The sequence below is a fragment of the Rhyacophila brunnea genome, unplaced genomic scaffold (genome assembly GCF_057557595.1).
Source record: "Rhyacophila brunnea isolate RB1 unplaced genomic scaffold, BYU_Rbru_1.0 scaffold_61, whole genome shotgun sequence".
Lineage (NCBI taxonomy): Eukaryota > Metazoa > Arthropoda > Insecta > Trichoptera > Rhyacophilidae > Rhyacophila > Rhyacophila brunnea.
Window position 1 is genome coordinate 221,305 of NW_028233288.1, and position 16,548 is coordinate 237,852.

Here is a 16,548-nt window from a genome sequence, read left to right on the forward strand (position 1 = left end):
TATGTTAAATATATAATATAGTTAAAAAATTTACACCATAAAAATGAATTGAATATAAATAACCAAAATATTTCGTCGAATAAGTCGTAAATAATTTTATTCATGGGCACATTGATTTTAGCAATTTATTATTGTGATAGCAGAGCTTTGGATTGCTTTTTAGAACATTTTTGGACAATATGTCATTCCATCTCATCATTTTTACAATATTTTCTCTAAAGACTCACTAGCTCAACTGCCTTTCTAAATCCTATTTTTTGTGCGAATAGATCGTATTAAATTATTTAATTAGATCTTTTTAGGTCTTTTTGGGCAATGGACATTTTTACATGATCTATTCTGTTTTTGAAATATTTTTTTTTATTTTTTAATTATTTGACATTTTTCGAATTTTATATCAAAAATCTTAATTAATAAAATCACCTGGATCACATTTGCAGAAATCATCATTCTTTTGATTAATATGTAAATAAATCGTAAATTTAAAAATAAACCAAGCTTGAAAGGAATTATAAATATTTGTTCTCCGTGTTTTTTGCTAGAATGAATAATTTTTAGACAAGTATTATATTTTGTAGATGTAATGTATTGCTTCCTAAAGTAATAAAAACAGCTTATTGCATTCAGAAATACACCCTTTTAATTTTATATTGGGAACTTAAATCTGAACATTCGACCCTTAAAATATTAAAATTAACAAAATTTAAATAAATATTTCTGGTTCTTTTATGAATTTATAAAAATATTTCATTTCGAACATAAATCAATATCAAAAAAAGCATACACTTTTGTATTAAATTTCGATAAAAAAAACACTTATTTTATATTAAAATTTATATAATTTTGCTTAATTTGCCATAGGAATACATGTTTATTATCCCTTAAAACAAAAAATAAGAGTAAATAAAAATATATATTTTATCGCTGTATTAAAAATATTATTTGAAAAACTTGGTTTTACGCTTAATTTTCCTGCTTTTCTTATAATTATTTTTTTAATCATGGGCGAATTTTATTTTTTTTATATTTGCAGGTGATCTAGTCAAGCCTTTAAAATATATAGTGAATTTTGCGTCTATAATTATATCTATATCATTCTTTTCAAACGCATATTTATACTTTTTTTCAAAAAAACTTATCAATTAAACTGTCACCCACAAGCACAAGCCCCGATTTTATATAAAGCTGTCTTTCCTTGGTAATCCTGAAATCCATATAGAATTCGGCGTTAATTCCATTATATAAACATTCTTTTCATATTTATGGACTGGATTGTTTAGATTAATTTTTTAAATTTATGGATCATTTAAAATGATCAGTTCTAAATTTCTCCCTACCGCTATCTTTTATTGAACTAGGTTAGAATTAATAAGGATCTAAATGCAACTTAGAGAAAAAAAATTCAAATAAATTAATATTTTTTTGGCTAATTAATTTAAAATCATATAATTTTATTTACGGGTTATTTTTAGAATTCTAATTTTTGCTTTTTTTTTAATTTCTACTTGATAGTTTCTGCGTATTTAAATCATGATATACTCTTGGGAATATCCTCTTCTCTTAAATCTTCTTGGATATCTCTCCTCTTTTAATACATATTATATTTTAATAAACTCAAACATAATTATGTTATTTAGAAATCTTCTCGATTTATTCATGCAAAATACGAACTTCTTTCAAAAAAAAATTCCCAGATACTTTTTTTTCATCATTTTTAAAATATTCATCAACACATCTTTTTTTTTCGTATCTTTTTTACTCAAGTATTTATTCGATATTGCTGATTATGTGTATGCCTTTGGTTTAGTTGTTATTGATAATTGCCATATATGATAAAATGCGTCATTGAATCTGTAAATTATGTGGTTTCATTTTTAGTAAATAATATTTTCTTAATCACCTATTTCTAACTTTATTACGGCTATCAATGCCATTTTTGTTTCTATAATTGTGTTGGTTTTTTCTTTTAATATACTCAATAATATCGGGTTTATAATTCCTAATTTAATGCTTGTTTCTATTTTATCGCCTACTTTTATCTCTAGCGTTGCGTTTTCTGTTATTTCTTGAACTATATATATTCTGGTATTTCAGAGCAACATTTATTTATGCATAAAGGGAATATATATTTGCACTCGGTTAATATTCAGTTTATGTCATTGAAAAGCATGTCTTTAATCTAGTCTTTTGTAAAAATACTATTTTATACGCATTTTTATTGTGTTACCTTTAACAATTATCGGCAAAAAAACGTATTTTCTAAATTCAAATCACAAAATTACGCTATCTATTTTCAGTATATCGACCATATGAATCAATTTTTTGATCAAATCATGTCAATATCTTAGTTTTTGGGTGTTTATTGATTTATAAGTTGTCTTTTATTTTTCACAACTAACTTTAATTTTGTTTCTACTTGAATGATTCGATGTATAGCTTTTAAAAGTTATACTTGGTTATAAGATACAAAATGGAAAGTGTTAGTATGTTATGTAGACCTTTAATTCTTTATACAGTGGGGAATTTTTGTGATATTAATTTATAAGTGGCCGCGATTTATGTCACTGAAGTCGATTTTCTGATAATACTTTTACAGAATAACTTCAATTTTGCTTCATATATTTATTACAAAACTTAGAAAGTTTGCAGGTAGTAAATTCATCGATTTTTCTGACTAAAATTTCATTATATGCACATACATAATTAAATTATTTGTTGAAAATTAAGAAAAATAATATGGTAAATACTATTTAGATTGCATTTTCTTTATTCGATTGAAATAAATTTTTGCTGAGACTGTTTTTAATTTGATTTAAATAACGATATAAAATTTTTGATAAATTTAATTAAAGGTTGCATGACAAGATCTGATATTATGTTCATAAAATTTCATGATATTTTTACCCATCTTTTATGTATATAAGTTAAATGGCTAAACCGATTGAAATTTTTTAGATTTAAATTATTTATTTCTGGTGTTTAAAATTCAAAGAAACCAATCACTTCTGCTTAATAATGTTTTAGATTGGTGTCTCTTTGATTTATTCTTCAGCTAATATTTATAATATATCTTTTTGTTCCAAGTGGAAGAATAATCAAGCGATTTTTATATCGATTAAATATTAGAGCCTAAATAAAAGGGTAAGCAACTAACGTTTTCTGGCATGTTTTTTTTTATGAAAAAATGTACGCTTACGTGTTAAAAAGTTAAATCGAAGTATTATTTTTTTCATTAAAAAAAAACAATGATTTTGTTGATTGTGTTTATCCTGATTTATCTAAAACTAAAACACTTATATCCCACATTATTTCGACTATGCACTGGTATTTCATTTTCAAATTTTTATTCGTTTCTTAACAGTGTTTATGTTTGCTTTGATTTTTTGAATACTTTTTAACCGCACTTCCATACACTAGTACATATAGTTGAACCTAGATTTTTATATTTACAAATATTTTCTTAATTATTATAAAATCTTTTTATTTAAAATTATTTGAAAATTCTTTTTTATAATTTGCTCTTTCTATACCCATAATCACCCATAAAAATTCAACTTGATTCTATTTCTTTTGACCATTTAGGTTTTACAAACCTTATCATTATATTAGCTCTCCCAACCATATGTATCTCTCATTTTACTTGCCTTGCACATATTCTTCGTATTTTCAATATAAATTTACAAATAGTATTATAACTGAATCCGAATCCATATTTAATTCTTGTAAATAGCATCTTAAAAATATAAGTCATATAGTAGAAAAGCCTATGGTTTTTGGTGCATCTTTGATCAATCTTATCGCTTCCTATTACAGTACGTTTTCTGCGATTCGCTTTCTTATACCTATATTCTTGTTTAGCACATTTAATACTGGCTTACGCGGACATTTAACACATTTTATTTGATTCGGAATTTCAATCATTATTTTTATGATATATTAAAATCTTTGTTGCATTTTATCATGCTTTCTTTAATATTCATTTTATAAAGCTTTATTCAATTATTTTATATAAATCATAAAAATTTAAAACCAGAAAATTAAAGTACGTTTTTTGATGATAGTTTTACGCATAAAATTTACATTTATTTTTGTGTATATTGTGATCAAAATTTTAGGTTTACCGAAAAGTGTTAAACCATAACGCTGCACTATTTTAATTCAATACCTTTATTGCATTAATTTGCTGTTGTGCCATAGTAAAAATTAATAATTTAATCTTTTTAATGTCAAATTATTTAATTACTTGCTATGAAGATAGAGTTTTTTCTATGCTGTATGTAGATTGACCTTATCTTTAAAGTCGTATTCTATCTTAAGATAAATTCACATGGTATCATCATCATTATTATTTATAATTTTTTAACTGGTGCTTATCGACACCTGGTGGTTGGATCCTTTTACAAGTCTTACTATCATAAGTATATATTCTAATAAGTAATTTTTTTGTACATAAAATTATTATATTTCTGTCATCGCTCTTGTCTTCCCTTTTTAAATAATATTCATACAGCCTATAATATTCATTTTATAATTCTATTTATAACAACGTCTCTTTAAACGGGGTATTTAGTCACTTTATTTAATAACTATTCTAAATTTTTTGTTTCATTAATATATTGGTATTAATTTCCTGGATTTATTTGTATTTAAATTTAAACTTATTAATGGAATATGATAGATTATTTCGCATCCAGCAGCTTTCTAGTTAGGTGGATGATTAGTTATTTTCTCTGATTCCAGAAATTACAAAAAAAATAACGGTGTATTATTTATGATTTCCTTCACATTCATATTTTATAAACACATTCTCACATTTACCCCTAACCTTTTAAGCCAAAAATAAACAACATAATTCTAATAAGCATATATGTTTAGCATTTTTCTTGTGTTATTGTCAGACAATAGAACTCTTTTCTGTTTATTCGAAGTGATTATTTGTTTTTGAAGGTCAAATTATTTATATATTCGCCTGAACTGCTCCACTATATATCTAATTTTGAATACTACCTTACATAACTTTCTGAATACAGTCGTAAATTAAATTTTTATTTATGGGCTAATTTGATTTTTAGCTTTTTATAATTGTATAATAAAAGCGGTGGATTGCTATATAAGACAAATAGAGCCCTACTTCTTTAACATAATTATATTTACAATCTTATAAATGATTTTTCTTCTCCCGGACTAATTGGTTCAAGTGTCTTCCTCAAACCTATTGTTTGTGTGTATTTCTCTTACTTATGTGGACATTACACACTCCTTAATACACGTATTATGGTTTTTTGTAACCACCTCATCCTAATTTATGATGTATGGCAATATTCGAGTTTTACATTTGTAAATAAAAAAAAGTTTATTTGTCAATATATTGTATTTTCTTAGCTTCTCGTTTTCAATATTCGTAGATTAATAATACTGGTTATTCCTATTTCTATATAAGTGATCAACTTTTTATTCTTATCTTATTTAAAAGGCCTGGTCGATAATGTGATAATTTTATATCCGTTTTTATTTTTCTATTGACCTAAATAGCGGTTTTTATAAATGTTTAGTTTGTAAAATTAATTAAAGAGTTTTTCATTTATATTCTCTTAAATAGATATAGTTCTGTTTGCTGAAGAAAATTGATTGTTAACATTATAGCAGATGTAATATTTGTACCTATATTAAGCAATATGCGATGTTTAGATGGAGACTGGTGTATATAACAAAAATTAAATAAATTAAAAAAATAGAAGATATTGGTATATTTAGTAGATTGTAATCCAATTCATCAATTTGTTATCTAAGTAAATGTGCTCTTTTTTTTTGTTTTGCATGGGATTTAAAATTTACTGTAGCTCGAAATATATTTTACCCTGGAAAGTCCACTTAAATGCAATATATCTTTCGAGACATGATTACACGAAGATTAGCACAAAGAAATATAAAATGTGGCGAAATACAGTTTACAATTAATAAAAACGAAAATGAATCAACAGAAATAAAAAAGAAGGATAAATACACAAAAAAATTAAATCTTATAAAAAACATGTTAGCACATAGAAACACAAATAATGACATACAGATGACGGATTTTTCAGACGAACTTGGTTTCAAAAAGTACAAGATAAATTTTAGATCACCATTTAATGAATCAATAAAGGGAAAGAAAAAAGGGAGAATGATTCAAAAGAATCATGATAGAAATTCTTTTACATCGACCATGGATGCATTTATGTATGAAATGATGCGTGAAAAGAACACAAATATGGATGACTATACTATCGAAAATGGTAAGGTTAGATATCGTGGTGTTCTCAGAAATATTAAGAAGGTTATGTGGTATTCTAGTTCAGATACATATTGTGCAGAATCAGAAATTATTCTTGAACACTTGGCTTGTAATCGCAAGTTTATAAAGTTGGAAGATAATTTGCATGTTCGCAAAGCTGTAAAAATGTATGACAAGAAATTACATCAAAATGCAAAATCTATTAAGTTTATTGAAATATGATCTTTAGCTGGTTCTAATAATTTAATAGATTAAAATTTCGGTTGATTTTTTAGATTACTGTTTTGTACTATTTAGTAACAAAAGTACTTTTTAATTTTATCTATTGATATGAAAATATATGGAACTCGAATATCATCAAAATTCATGACGAATTGACTTAATTTTTTATATTTAAACGCATATATCTTCTTTTTGCGTAGTTGGCTTATTGCTATTAGGAACTTGTGCTTATCTAATGCACCCCCCCCCCGTGTGATCCTTTACATTTCCTATTACCAGTATGACTTTCGTGGAATATGCCAGTTTTACCAGGCAGCAGTCAATATGGAGGGGGACGAGATTCTATCTACTTTATATCCCTGGTTAATTATCCTACCACCACACTAAACCTACCCATATTATTGCTGAACGCGAATAATCATAAAAATTATTTTTTTGCAAAAATTTAAATGATTTCATTTTAAAATTAATATGAATTCAATCTAAATAGTTTTTGAAAATATATCAGTTATAGTTTTAAATATATTTTGTAATAGAATATGAAGATGACAAAGTGAAAAGAAGTATCAGCCAAATTTATTATAGAGAACATTCTAAAGTTTTGAATGAATAATATTAAATGGCTAAAAATCGAATCAACTTATAAATAAATAAAATTATTGTGATACAACAAGTTATTTCTAATCTTTCAAGTTGAATAACTATAAACCTCTCAATGGATTTTTAATCATCAATGACGCTATATACGAATTTAATAGCATATAATATTATGTTTCAATAAATGATAAACTTTAAATAGATCATATTTTTCCTTCAATCTTGCAATGTTCAAATACTTGGATAGAAAACTACGTAAATATTTTATAATATTTATATTATATAATGTTTAACTTTATATAATTTTGATTGGTATATTTCTTACCAAAACGGCTTTGTACGGCTCTATAGTGCATCCTACGGATTTATTTTTATTTAAGATAAATTTTTTTTGGCTGTTTGTATTTATATTAGCAAAACTTTAGATTTCCTATAGAAAGGAATTGCTCAATACATCTTTTGTCACATCATCAATACACTCCCCCTGTGTGCATCATCAGGTTATAGGACTTTCTAATTCAACTGCTAAACTCAATTCTATTATTTTTGACTGCGCTTGTGTCTTCTTTGGATTTCTGATCTCCTAGATAAATAACCCATAATATTTTATAACCACAATATCCATGTTATCATTTACGGTAATATTCGTGTTCTGTATTTATGGGTCGGGGATAACTATAGATATTTATTTTCGGGTTAATTTTCTTTTTATCGATTTTATCTATTTAGACGTAGTCAGCGTGTTGGGAATATTGCACAACTCCTTGATGCATCTTTTGGCACCTTCACCGATCTATCTTAATCACAGCCCTTCTTCTCTCAAATGAGATGAGTTCAAGTGTCTTGCGGAGTGTGAGAGCTTGCATGTATGCTTCTACTTCGTCCGGGATTTTTAACTCCTTAATGTATTTTTTATGATATTTTGTGACAATCCCATTCAAGTCATCACATATGGTGCTATTCTTGTTTATCATTTGTAAATTAAACCAAGTTCATTCACCAAGATGACATACTTCCTATATTTTTCTTTCTCAACTTCGGTTAGGTTATCAAGGCTAGTTATACCTATTTCAATCAGCGTAATCATATTTTCTTTTTTATCTTATAGAAAAATATCTGGTCTATTTTGTTTGATTAAAATATCTGTTTTTATTCGGGTATCAACTTTTATTTCTGCATCTTCGTTTTAGCTGATCTCTTGTACTGAGTATGTTCTGATCTTTTTGGTTTTCTTGAAATTGTAATGTCTTGATAGGAGGAAATGAAGACATCTTACAATTTGGTTGGGGATAAAACTGATGAATTTATTGGATAAAAAATTAAAATATATTTATAGATTTAGAAACCATAGGATTGAGAAAGACTCATGAACCGATAATCTTGTGCGAATAAGGGGTATCGATGAGTATATAACAGAATAAGATACATTGAAAAGCATTGATAAATTTTGCACCAAGGATTGTATCACACGATCTGCTTGAGAAATATAAATGGCAAATCAAAAATTAGCCCATAAATAAAATAAGTGTTATTGATGGATTTGTTTATATCACTATTTTTACGTATTGTTATTTCGGAAAAACTATATACGGCTTTATACAGCAGATCGATTAAATATTTACAGCATAAATAATTCACAAAATAAATTTAAGTTTTCACATATTCAGAGCAAAAAAAAATTTAATTTATTTATGAATTGGTTTTATTTTATTGCCTTTACAATTTTTATGCCAAGAAAAACTTTTACGGTTTTATAGAACTGATAAATCATATACATTTGTGAATTTATAATAAATTTAAGTTTAGTCTTGGGTTTTTATCTTTGTACATGTGAATTTTTTTCAATGAAATATAATTTTAGATACTTCTATAGAGCAGTCAAATGCTATTTATTTATATTTTTTATGGGTACCAAAGAAAATGAAGTCACAAATCAAATCGAGGCATACTTTCAAACTATTTGATTGAGGATAACCCTTGAACTAATGGGTCTTTAAAAAGTGGAAGGGAATCGAAGAAGGATAAAAACTGTGAATATAGACAAGTATATAAATATGATGTATTCATGGGAAATAAATTAAGTTGTGCTTGAAGAAATAATCTAAAATTACAGTAACAAATCAAACCCATAAACAAAATTTATATTATAATTTTAATTGTTTAAAGGAAAACTTCAGATTGTTAAATATAACAACGTTCTTTCATCAAATGAAAATTTGAATTTCAATTAGATCGATTAATCACGTATGTTTTTACATCCTTTCAAAACTTTAAATCTTTTTTGACCCATTAATGGTGAACATATATTAGCTTCTTCAAATTGCTTTTCTTTCTTAAAGTTCTTCTATATTTCTTTTTTTTTGAAATGCTTTTATTTATGGTGTTTCTTCAACCAATTGTCTCGTTGCTTTACTTTGATTCCGTTAGCCTTTTCAACTTTATATTACCCACTTATGTATTTTTACCATACCATCCATTTTTATGTCACTAATCGGTAAATGAATGTTACAATGCATGATTATATTATTTAAAAATGGAATTATTAAATTTCTAGACTTTTTTTCGCAAGTAAATTTTAGATTGCAATAAAGAACAGATTTAATATATGTCCATACTTTATTATTCTATTTATAACATGCTAATGTGAATTTCAAATTTTAATAGCGTAAAATCTGAGTATTTAAAATATCTATTCTTTTAAGTTAAACACATGCCTTTTTGACATGTCGGACTTGTTAATCTGTATACATAAATCCGCCTAAAGCAACTTCTTTAAATAAAGGTACTATTCGAATATGAGAATCGAAAGAGTTCATAGGCTAATTTTTCACTTTTTCTTCATTAAAAAATAAAAAAATAAATCTCTAGAAATATTGATAAAGTTGTTTTGGGAAACAAATGTGTGATTATGTATCTAATATTTGATTTCTAATATTATTTTTGAATATTTTGAGGCAAATTATTTTGGCACTCAATATATTATAAAATAAAAATAAACAAATTTAATCAATATATTCTTATACATCACAAGATGGTAATCATTGATTTCATAATTTATTATTTAATTTCTAACAATACTATAGTTAATATGTTTGAAAAAAATCATTAATAGCTGTAAAGTAAATATAAAAGACGATTTGAAAGTGAAAATTTCGTACATTTTTATTACAAAAGAAGGGTGAATTTTTTATAGATTGTCTAAAAATCCGCATAAAATTAATGGGTACTATAATCCTAAGTTATTGTATAGAAACAGCCTGATAAAGTATAATCTTTTAAATTCTCAAATTTATTTGAATAATAATATTCTGGATGCTGGATTTTTTTTTAGCCTACATTTATTTAAATGTAATTGAATTGTAAGCAATTATCTGTTTAGTGAATAGTTTTAACTAGCTGCATCATAATTTATAAAATGTAAAATTATATTTTTTTGTTTCAATACTAAATAATGAATTCTTAAACCAATAAAATAATATAGCCTCCAGTACATTATTTGATCGCTGTATTTTATGTATTTAGTCGATCTTTTTTATGGCTAAATTACCTTTATATTTTGTTAAGAATCGGGTAAATATAAATATCTTACATTATTTAGTTCACCATACAATTTTATACTTTAAAATTTATTGTGAATAATAATAGATAGAATATAGTATTCAGAAAAATATGTTTATTTCAAGCCTAAAACTAAGATATTTATATAAGGGTGTTTATAATCAATTGTTATGTGTTTTTATATATTTTCATGCCGATTATAAAAATAACACATGTATTTCTACATTTATACCAAAAAGTTATTTCGTATCCAATCTATATCAAAAGGGGGAAATGCTATAAATATTTATGCCATACATACCTTAATTATAGAATAAATCTGATGGTATCAATGTTTATAATTCGGTGTCAACTCGAATTCACAAACCAAATCGTGGTATATATTCGAAATATAGGTTTAAGAAAACTTTTGAACTAATATGTCTTGAAAAGATAAAAGGTATCGAAGAAGATTTAAGAGAAGAGGTCATGGATGTGAGTATAGATAAGATATGCTCATGGTGAATCAATTACGTTATGATTGAAGTGCAAACATAAAATTATAATACCAAATCCAACACATGAATAAAAAGATAACTATATTCAGTGCCTCTAAAATCCTATATTTGATATATTTCTTCCCCTAAGATTTATATCTTACTACAAAGAATTCACCTATAAAAAAGTGAACCTCAAACCTCCAAATAAAACAAACCCCAAATAAAAAGATGGAACGTGATAATAAATTCTTATCAAAGCACCGAGTGATTGAACTATTCAATAAAAAATCAAAGCAGCGAATTGAAAAGGAAGTAATCACAAATATGCAAAATTTTGCAGAGAAATTCGTTTCGGATGTTGTTAACAGAACAATTCTTTTTACAAAACATAGAAATGGCGATACGATCTCCTCTGATGATATATTTTTTACAGTTGAAAAAGAATTTGATTATTCGTTTGGCACTAGACAGATTAAACCACAAAAATCTCTCCCTACTGATGAATATATCGAGAAAATTGCGGAACTTAGTAAACGAAAATAATTTATTTCTTTAAATAGATAAATTTTTATTATGCAAATAAACATTGTGTTTATTTTAAATAATTTATAATTGTATAACTATGCTTTTATACTAGATTAATTTTGCTATCTTGACTAAATCATCAAAATTTTATAGTAAAAGATTTACAAAAAATTTTACGTTTTATTTATATTTATGTGTTTATTCTGGTATCTTAATAATAGATTTTTTTCTTCAAGCATAACGTTATTGACTTCCCGTGGGCGCATTATATCTTTACTTTTGGTATTACCTCGTTTCTTACATCCCTTTCCATACCTCATCTGTTTTCAAGACCTATCAGTTCAAAAAATTCATATATCCTATAGTTTGTGAGTATGGCTCTATTATATTTAATTTTTCAAGTTCTTTCTGGTATCTTTATGTTACTATATTTCCACACAGTCTCATGTTAAAAAAATGGTATAATATAAATCTTACATTTGTAGATAAATGACAAGAATTCATATTTTCTTAGTTTCTCGTTCTCGACCATGTTTATATAATCTAAAATGGTTACATTATTGTTATTTTTATGTATTTTCATAATATAATTTACAAATGACAGGAATTTATTCTTGGTGTCTAAATGCATACATTGAAAAAGGTGTACAGTGCACACTAGATGAAGACATAAAATAAAAAAGTGCAGCCATTAAAGTCGATAGATATTAAAATTCAATTTTATACTATTGAACACAAAACTTTATTTTAAAAAATAGTTGTATTCTTAAAGAAGCAATATTTTATCATTATTAGTATTTCCCCGTAATTCTATTCTTTGTCATAGAAGCTATTTCTTGAACAGCAATAAAATTTATAAAATGTCTTTTCATGATTATTTTATATTTACCTGAAATTCTTTAACATTAATTAAACCTTTTTCATATAATTTTACCTTATTTATTTAAAAGTTATTTAAAACCATAAAAAATAGTATAATAGCATTACTCCGATAATAAATAAAATTAAAAATTTGTTAATTAAAACACAAACTAGGATGAATCATCTGTAAATTTACTTTTTTAAAAATTTTAAGGAAATATTTTGCTGTAATTTTTATAAGATCCTTTTTCTAGTGTAATAAGGAACTAAATATTTAAATATTCTTGCAAACTTTTTTAAATTCCATTGGAAAAATAGACGGATGTTACATTATAAAGTATAGCGAAAAAAACGTTATAAACAAATAGAAAAGTATTTAATAGTCGAATAATATATTATTTAAGTGGCAAAAAATATATTTATATTACGATCTAAGTATGTGATATTAGAAAAGTACCATTTTATTATAGAAAATCGGGGCTAAAACGTCGAAAAAGATATCATATGATCATCTTTGTGCCAAATTTTTAAAAAAAATATTTTGAAGCATTAATTGAAAAAAATATATTTAGTATTAATTATTTCTCGAATTAATATATTTACATAGATCCTGACAAAAATACTTGTTAAAAATATTTTTAATGATTTATCACATCTCAATCATAATGATACCTGCACGATGTTTACGGTTTGATTTAGTGTATAATAAGCCTTTAACAAAGATGAATTAATTATAGAAATATTTATATATAATTACCCTTTATCCGATTAGAATAAATCTTTATATATTCGATTTTCAGGTGTGTATCAAGTGTGATCATTATATGCGATCATGTGTTTTATCACATATCATTGTTTCAGAGATAATGTTCATATTAATTTCTGCACGTGAAAACCTGCATCTAAATGTAATTTTTATATTAATACAGACAAAACATAGAAGTATTTATGTATTATATATTATAAGATATATATGGGGCCTGGCGGAATCATGTAATATTTGCATTTATAAGTGATTTTACTTGAAAAAGTACATTGAAAATATGTTTAAGTGGGTTTAAAACATTACATATACCTAAATGTATTATATGAACCAAATCAGATGGTTTTTAAAGTCATTATATTTTGGTTTAGTAAATACTTATTTGGTGCCTATTAAACAATTATGTAGCCAAGTGTGCAAAAAAGGTTTATTAAAATTCAGCTACGAGCACAATGTGTATTTTTTTATGCTCAATTCATTATTAGTAATTCAGCTAGAATGTATTTTATATGAATATAGCCCATCGATTTTATCGTGAAAATAATGTGCGGGTTGATGCCATAAACAACATACTACTCTAAAAATTACCTTAAATTATTTTTAAATAAAATATTGTAAGCTCAAAACAGAAAAAAGTTTGATTTAACTGGGTTATAGTTCACTAAATAAAAGCTGAATATCGTTTTTGCATTTTATTGAAACATGAACTCTATGAAACCCGAAAAACATTCTAAAATATAGCTATCAAATAAAAAAATAATAATAGCATAATTATAAAGTACAAAAGGTAAATATGATAGATGACTTTCATACTTATTTCTTGAAAAATTTCATATGAGAAAATGAAAAATATAAACTAAAATTCTAATATTAAACTAGAAAACAATAAAAGTGAAGTGATTACACAACTTTGCATTTGAATAAAAATCAAAAAATTGTTATTATTATATACAACATGTATCCTTATTTACATAAATTAAAATGCGATAACCGACTATTATTCTTTCAAAAGTTTATTATATGCATTGATAGAATGTTTATATCATTTTTAACGCCATAAATTAAATTTGAATTATTAAATTCAAGACAAAAAACACTTAATTATGCTAAAAAAATTAGGGGCTAAAAAAGAATTCCGACCCATAAAAAAAATTCTTGTTATATGCTAAAAAGTAACTTCTTCATACAAAAAGAGACAAAATATATTTGATCGATTTGTAGTGGTTTAAGTAAAATAAAATTTTTACGCTGATAATACAAAGTTTTTAACAAATGCAATGATAAAGTTTTAGAATGGCTTTCTGGAATGGTTTTAATTTTTATAATAATGACATATATCATAATATTAAAAAACTCGATACTAAAATATGGAACAGTATATACATACCAGCAATTCATAAAGAAGCATGAAAACTATGCAATATGCAAACTCCAATTTTGGATAAATGTTAATACTCACCTTTTTTTAGTTACATGTGTTTATTTTCTTTATGTAATACAATTTTAATAATAATTGCATTTTATAATGATGATGTGCTCAGGAAGATCAATAGAAGTCAATTATACAAATTATAATGTTTGATCTCCTATTATAATAAATGCTATATTTAAGAATATAATGAACATAATAATTTCCTGACTACGCAAAGAATTATAAAATGTGTAACCTTGTCTAGTTTTACAGAAGAAATCTTCTTTAAAATGTACTTGATAAAAGTCTTTATAACAATCCTCGTGTAATGACGATTAGAGATATGTTTCGTTAAGATTTTATGCAATGCTTGGTATTTTACCCAGAAAGCAGTGATCGAAGCATATAGAAAAAAATTGTGGCCGTTTCTGTAAATGATTCTAAAGCTGCTTAGTTTATCAGAATATTAGCGACAAAAATAATAATCTATATCCGCTGACTTATGATAAAAGTATAAAATTAAATCAAAAATTAAACTCTAAGGTTTATATTGTTGATAAAAAATTAAACAAAAAACAAAAGTCAGTTATAAAAGGTATGATAAACCATGAATTGCATGTGTATAGTTTTTTTCGAAGTATATACATTTTTAGTTGATATAATTGGGTTTCATTTTAAAAATAGTTTGTTTTGTAAGTTTTGAACCATTCAATTTTTAAAATAAATCTTTATTTTTTTTCGATTAAATAAATTATATTTAAATTCAAATTTATTATTCATTCTATACTAGCATGTTTCTCAATCATTTATAAATTTAATTTATTATTTGTTTAATTTTTATATCATCAAATGTATCACATAATAATTACAAATTTTCTAGATATTAGAATATTTTTATCGAGTTAAGAATATTTAAAATCATTTGTTTTATTTAAAAGTATTAAAGTGAAAATTTTATATTCGCTCTATTTATTATGCTTTGTAATTTTTCTCTTTATATTCACGATGATTATGAATATAAAAACTATATTTAATCAACACAATATAAATATATTCCTGATATTTTTGTGTGGTTTTTACTTGGATTTGTTAAACATATATTAGGAAATTTCAATCTATGGTTTTTAACGTTAAAAATGTATTTTGTATACTTTCTTACTAGTTCAATCTACCAATAATCTAATAATATCATCTAAAAATTCAAAAAAGCATTTATAATGTATTTTAAGAGAAGAAACTTTCAATTATAAAATAAAATATTTTATCTTGTATGAAAACATATAAGATTCCTTAAAACATTCATTCACAATATTTTAACATATTTTTTTCTAGAAATAAAAAATTTTAATTGTTTAATAATATTTACAAGATTTCATAAATAAATTATAGAATGTTATTTGAAGGGATCTAGAAAAAAGAAAAGTTAAGATTTTCTAATTTCATCAATAAATACTGCTATGCGTCAAAATTATATATTTGATAATAAAAACTTGCAGTTACTTTTAATGCTAATTCAGCATAAATTTTGCTAGTTTTGCTTTTTCCCGATTTGTATTCACAAAAAATACAAATATGGATTGGATTATATAAAATATTTTTATTGGCTTTCTTGGATAGATAAATTGGCCAAAATATTTTATCATAATCCAATTAGAGCTAGCTAGAATTAGTACAAATTCAATAAATGACCAACTAAATATAAATTTTGTGCAAAAATTTATGTTGTTTATGAAAATTTAATACATCTAAAAATATATATTATTATTATTTATATAAACTTACTATTCATAATTTTCGTAAATCAGATGAAAAGAAAATGAATATTTTAAAATTTAATGCATTAAAAATTTTAGGACAT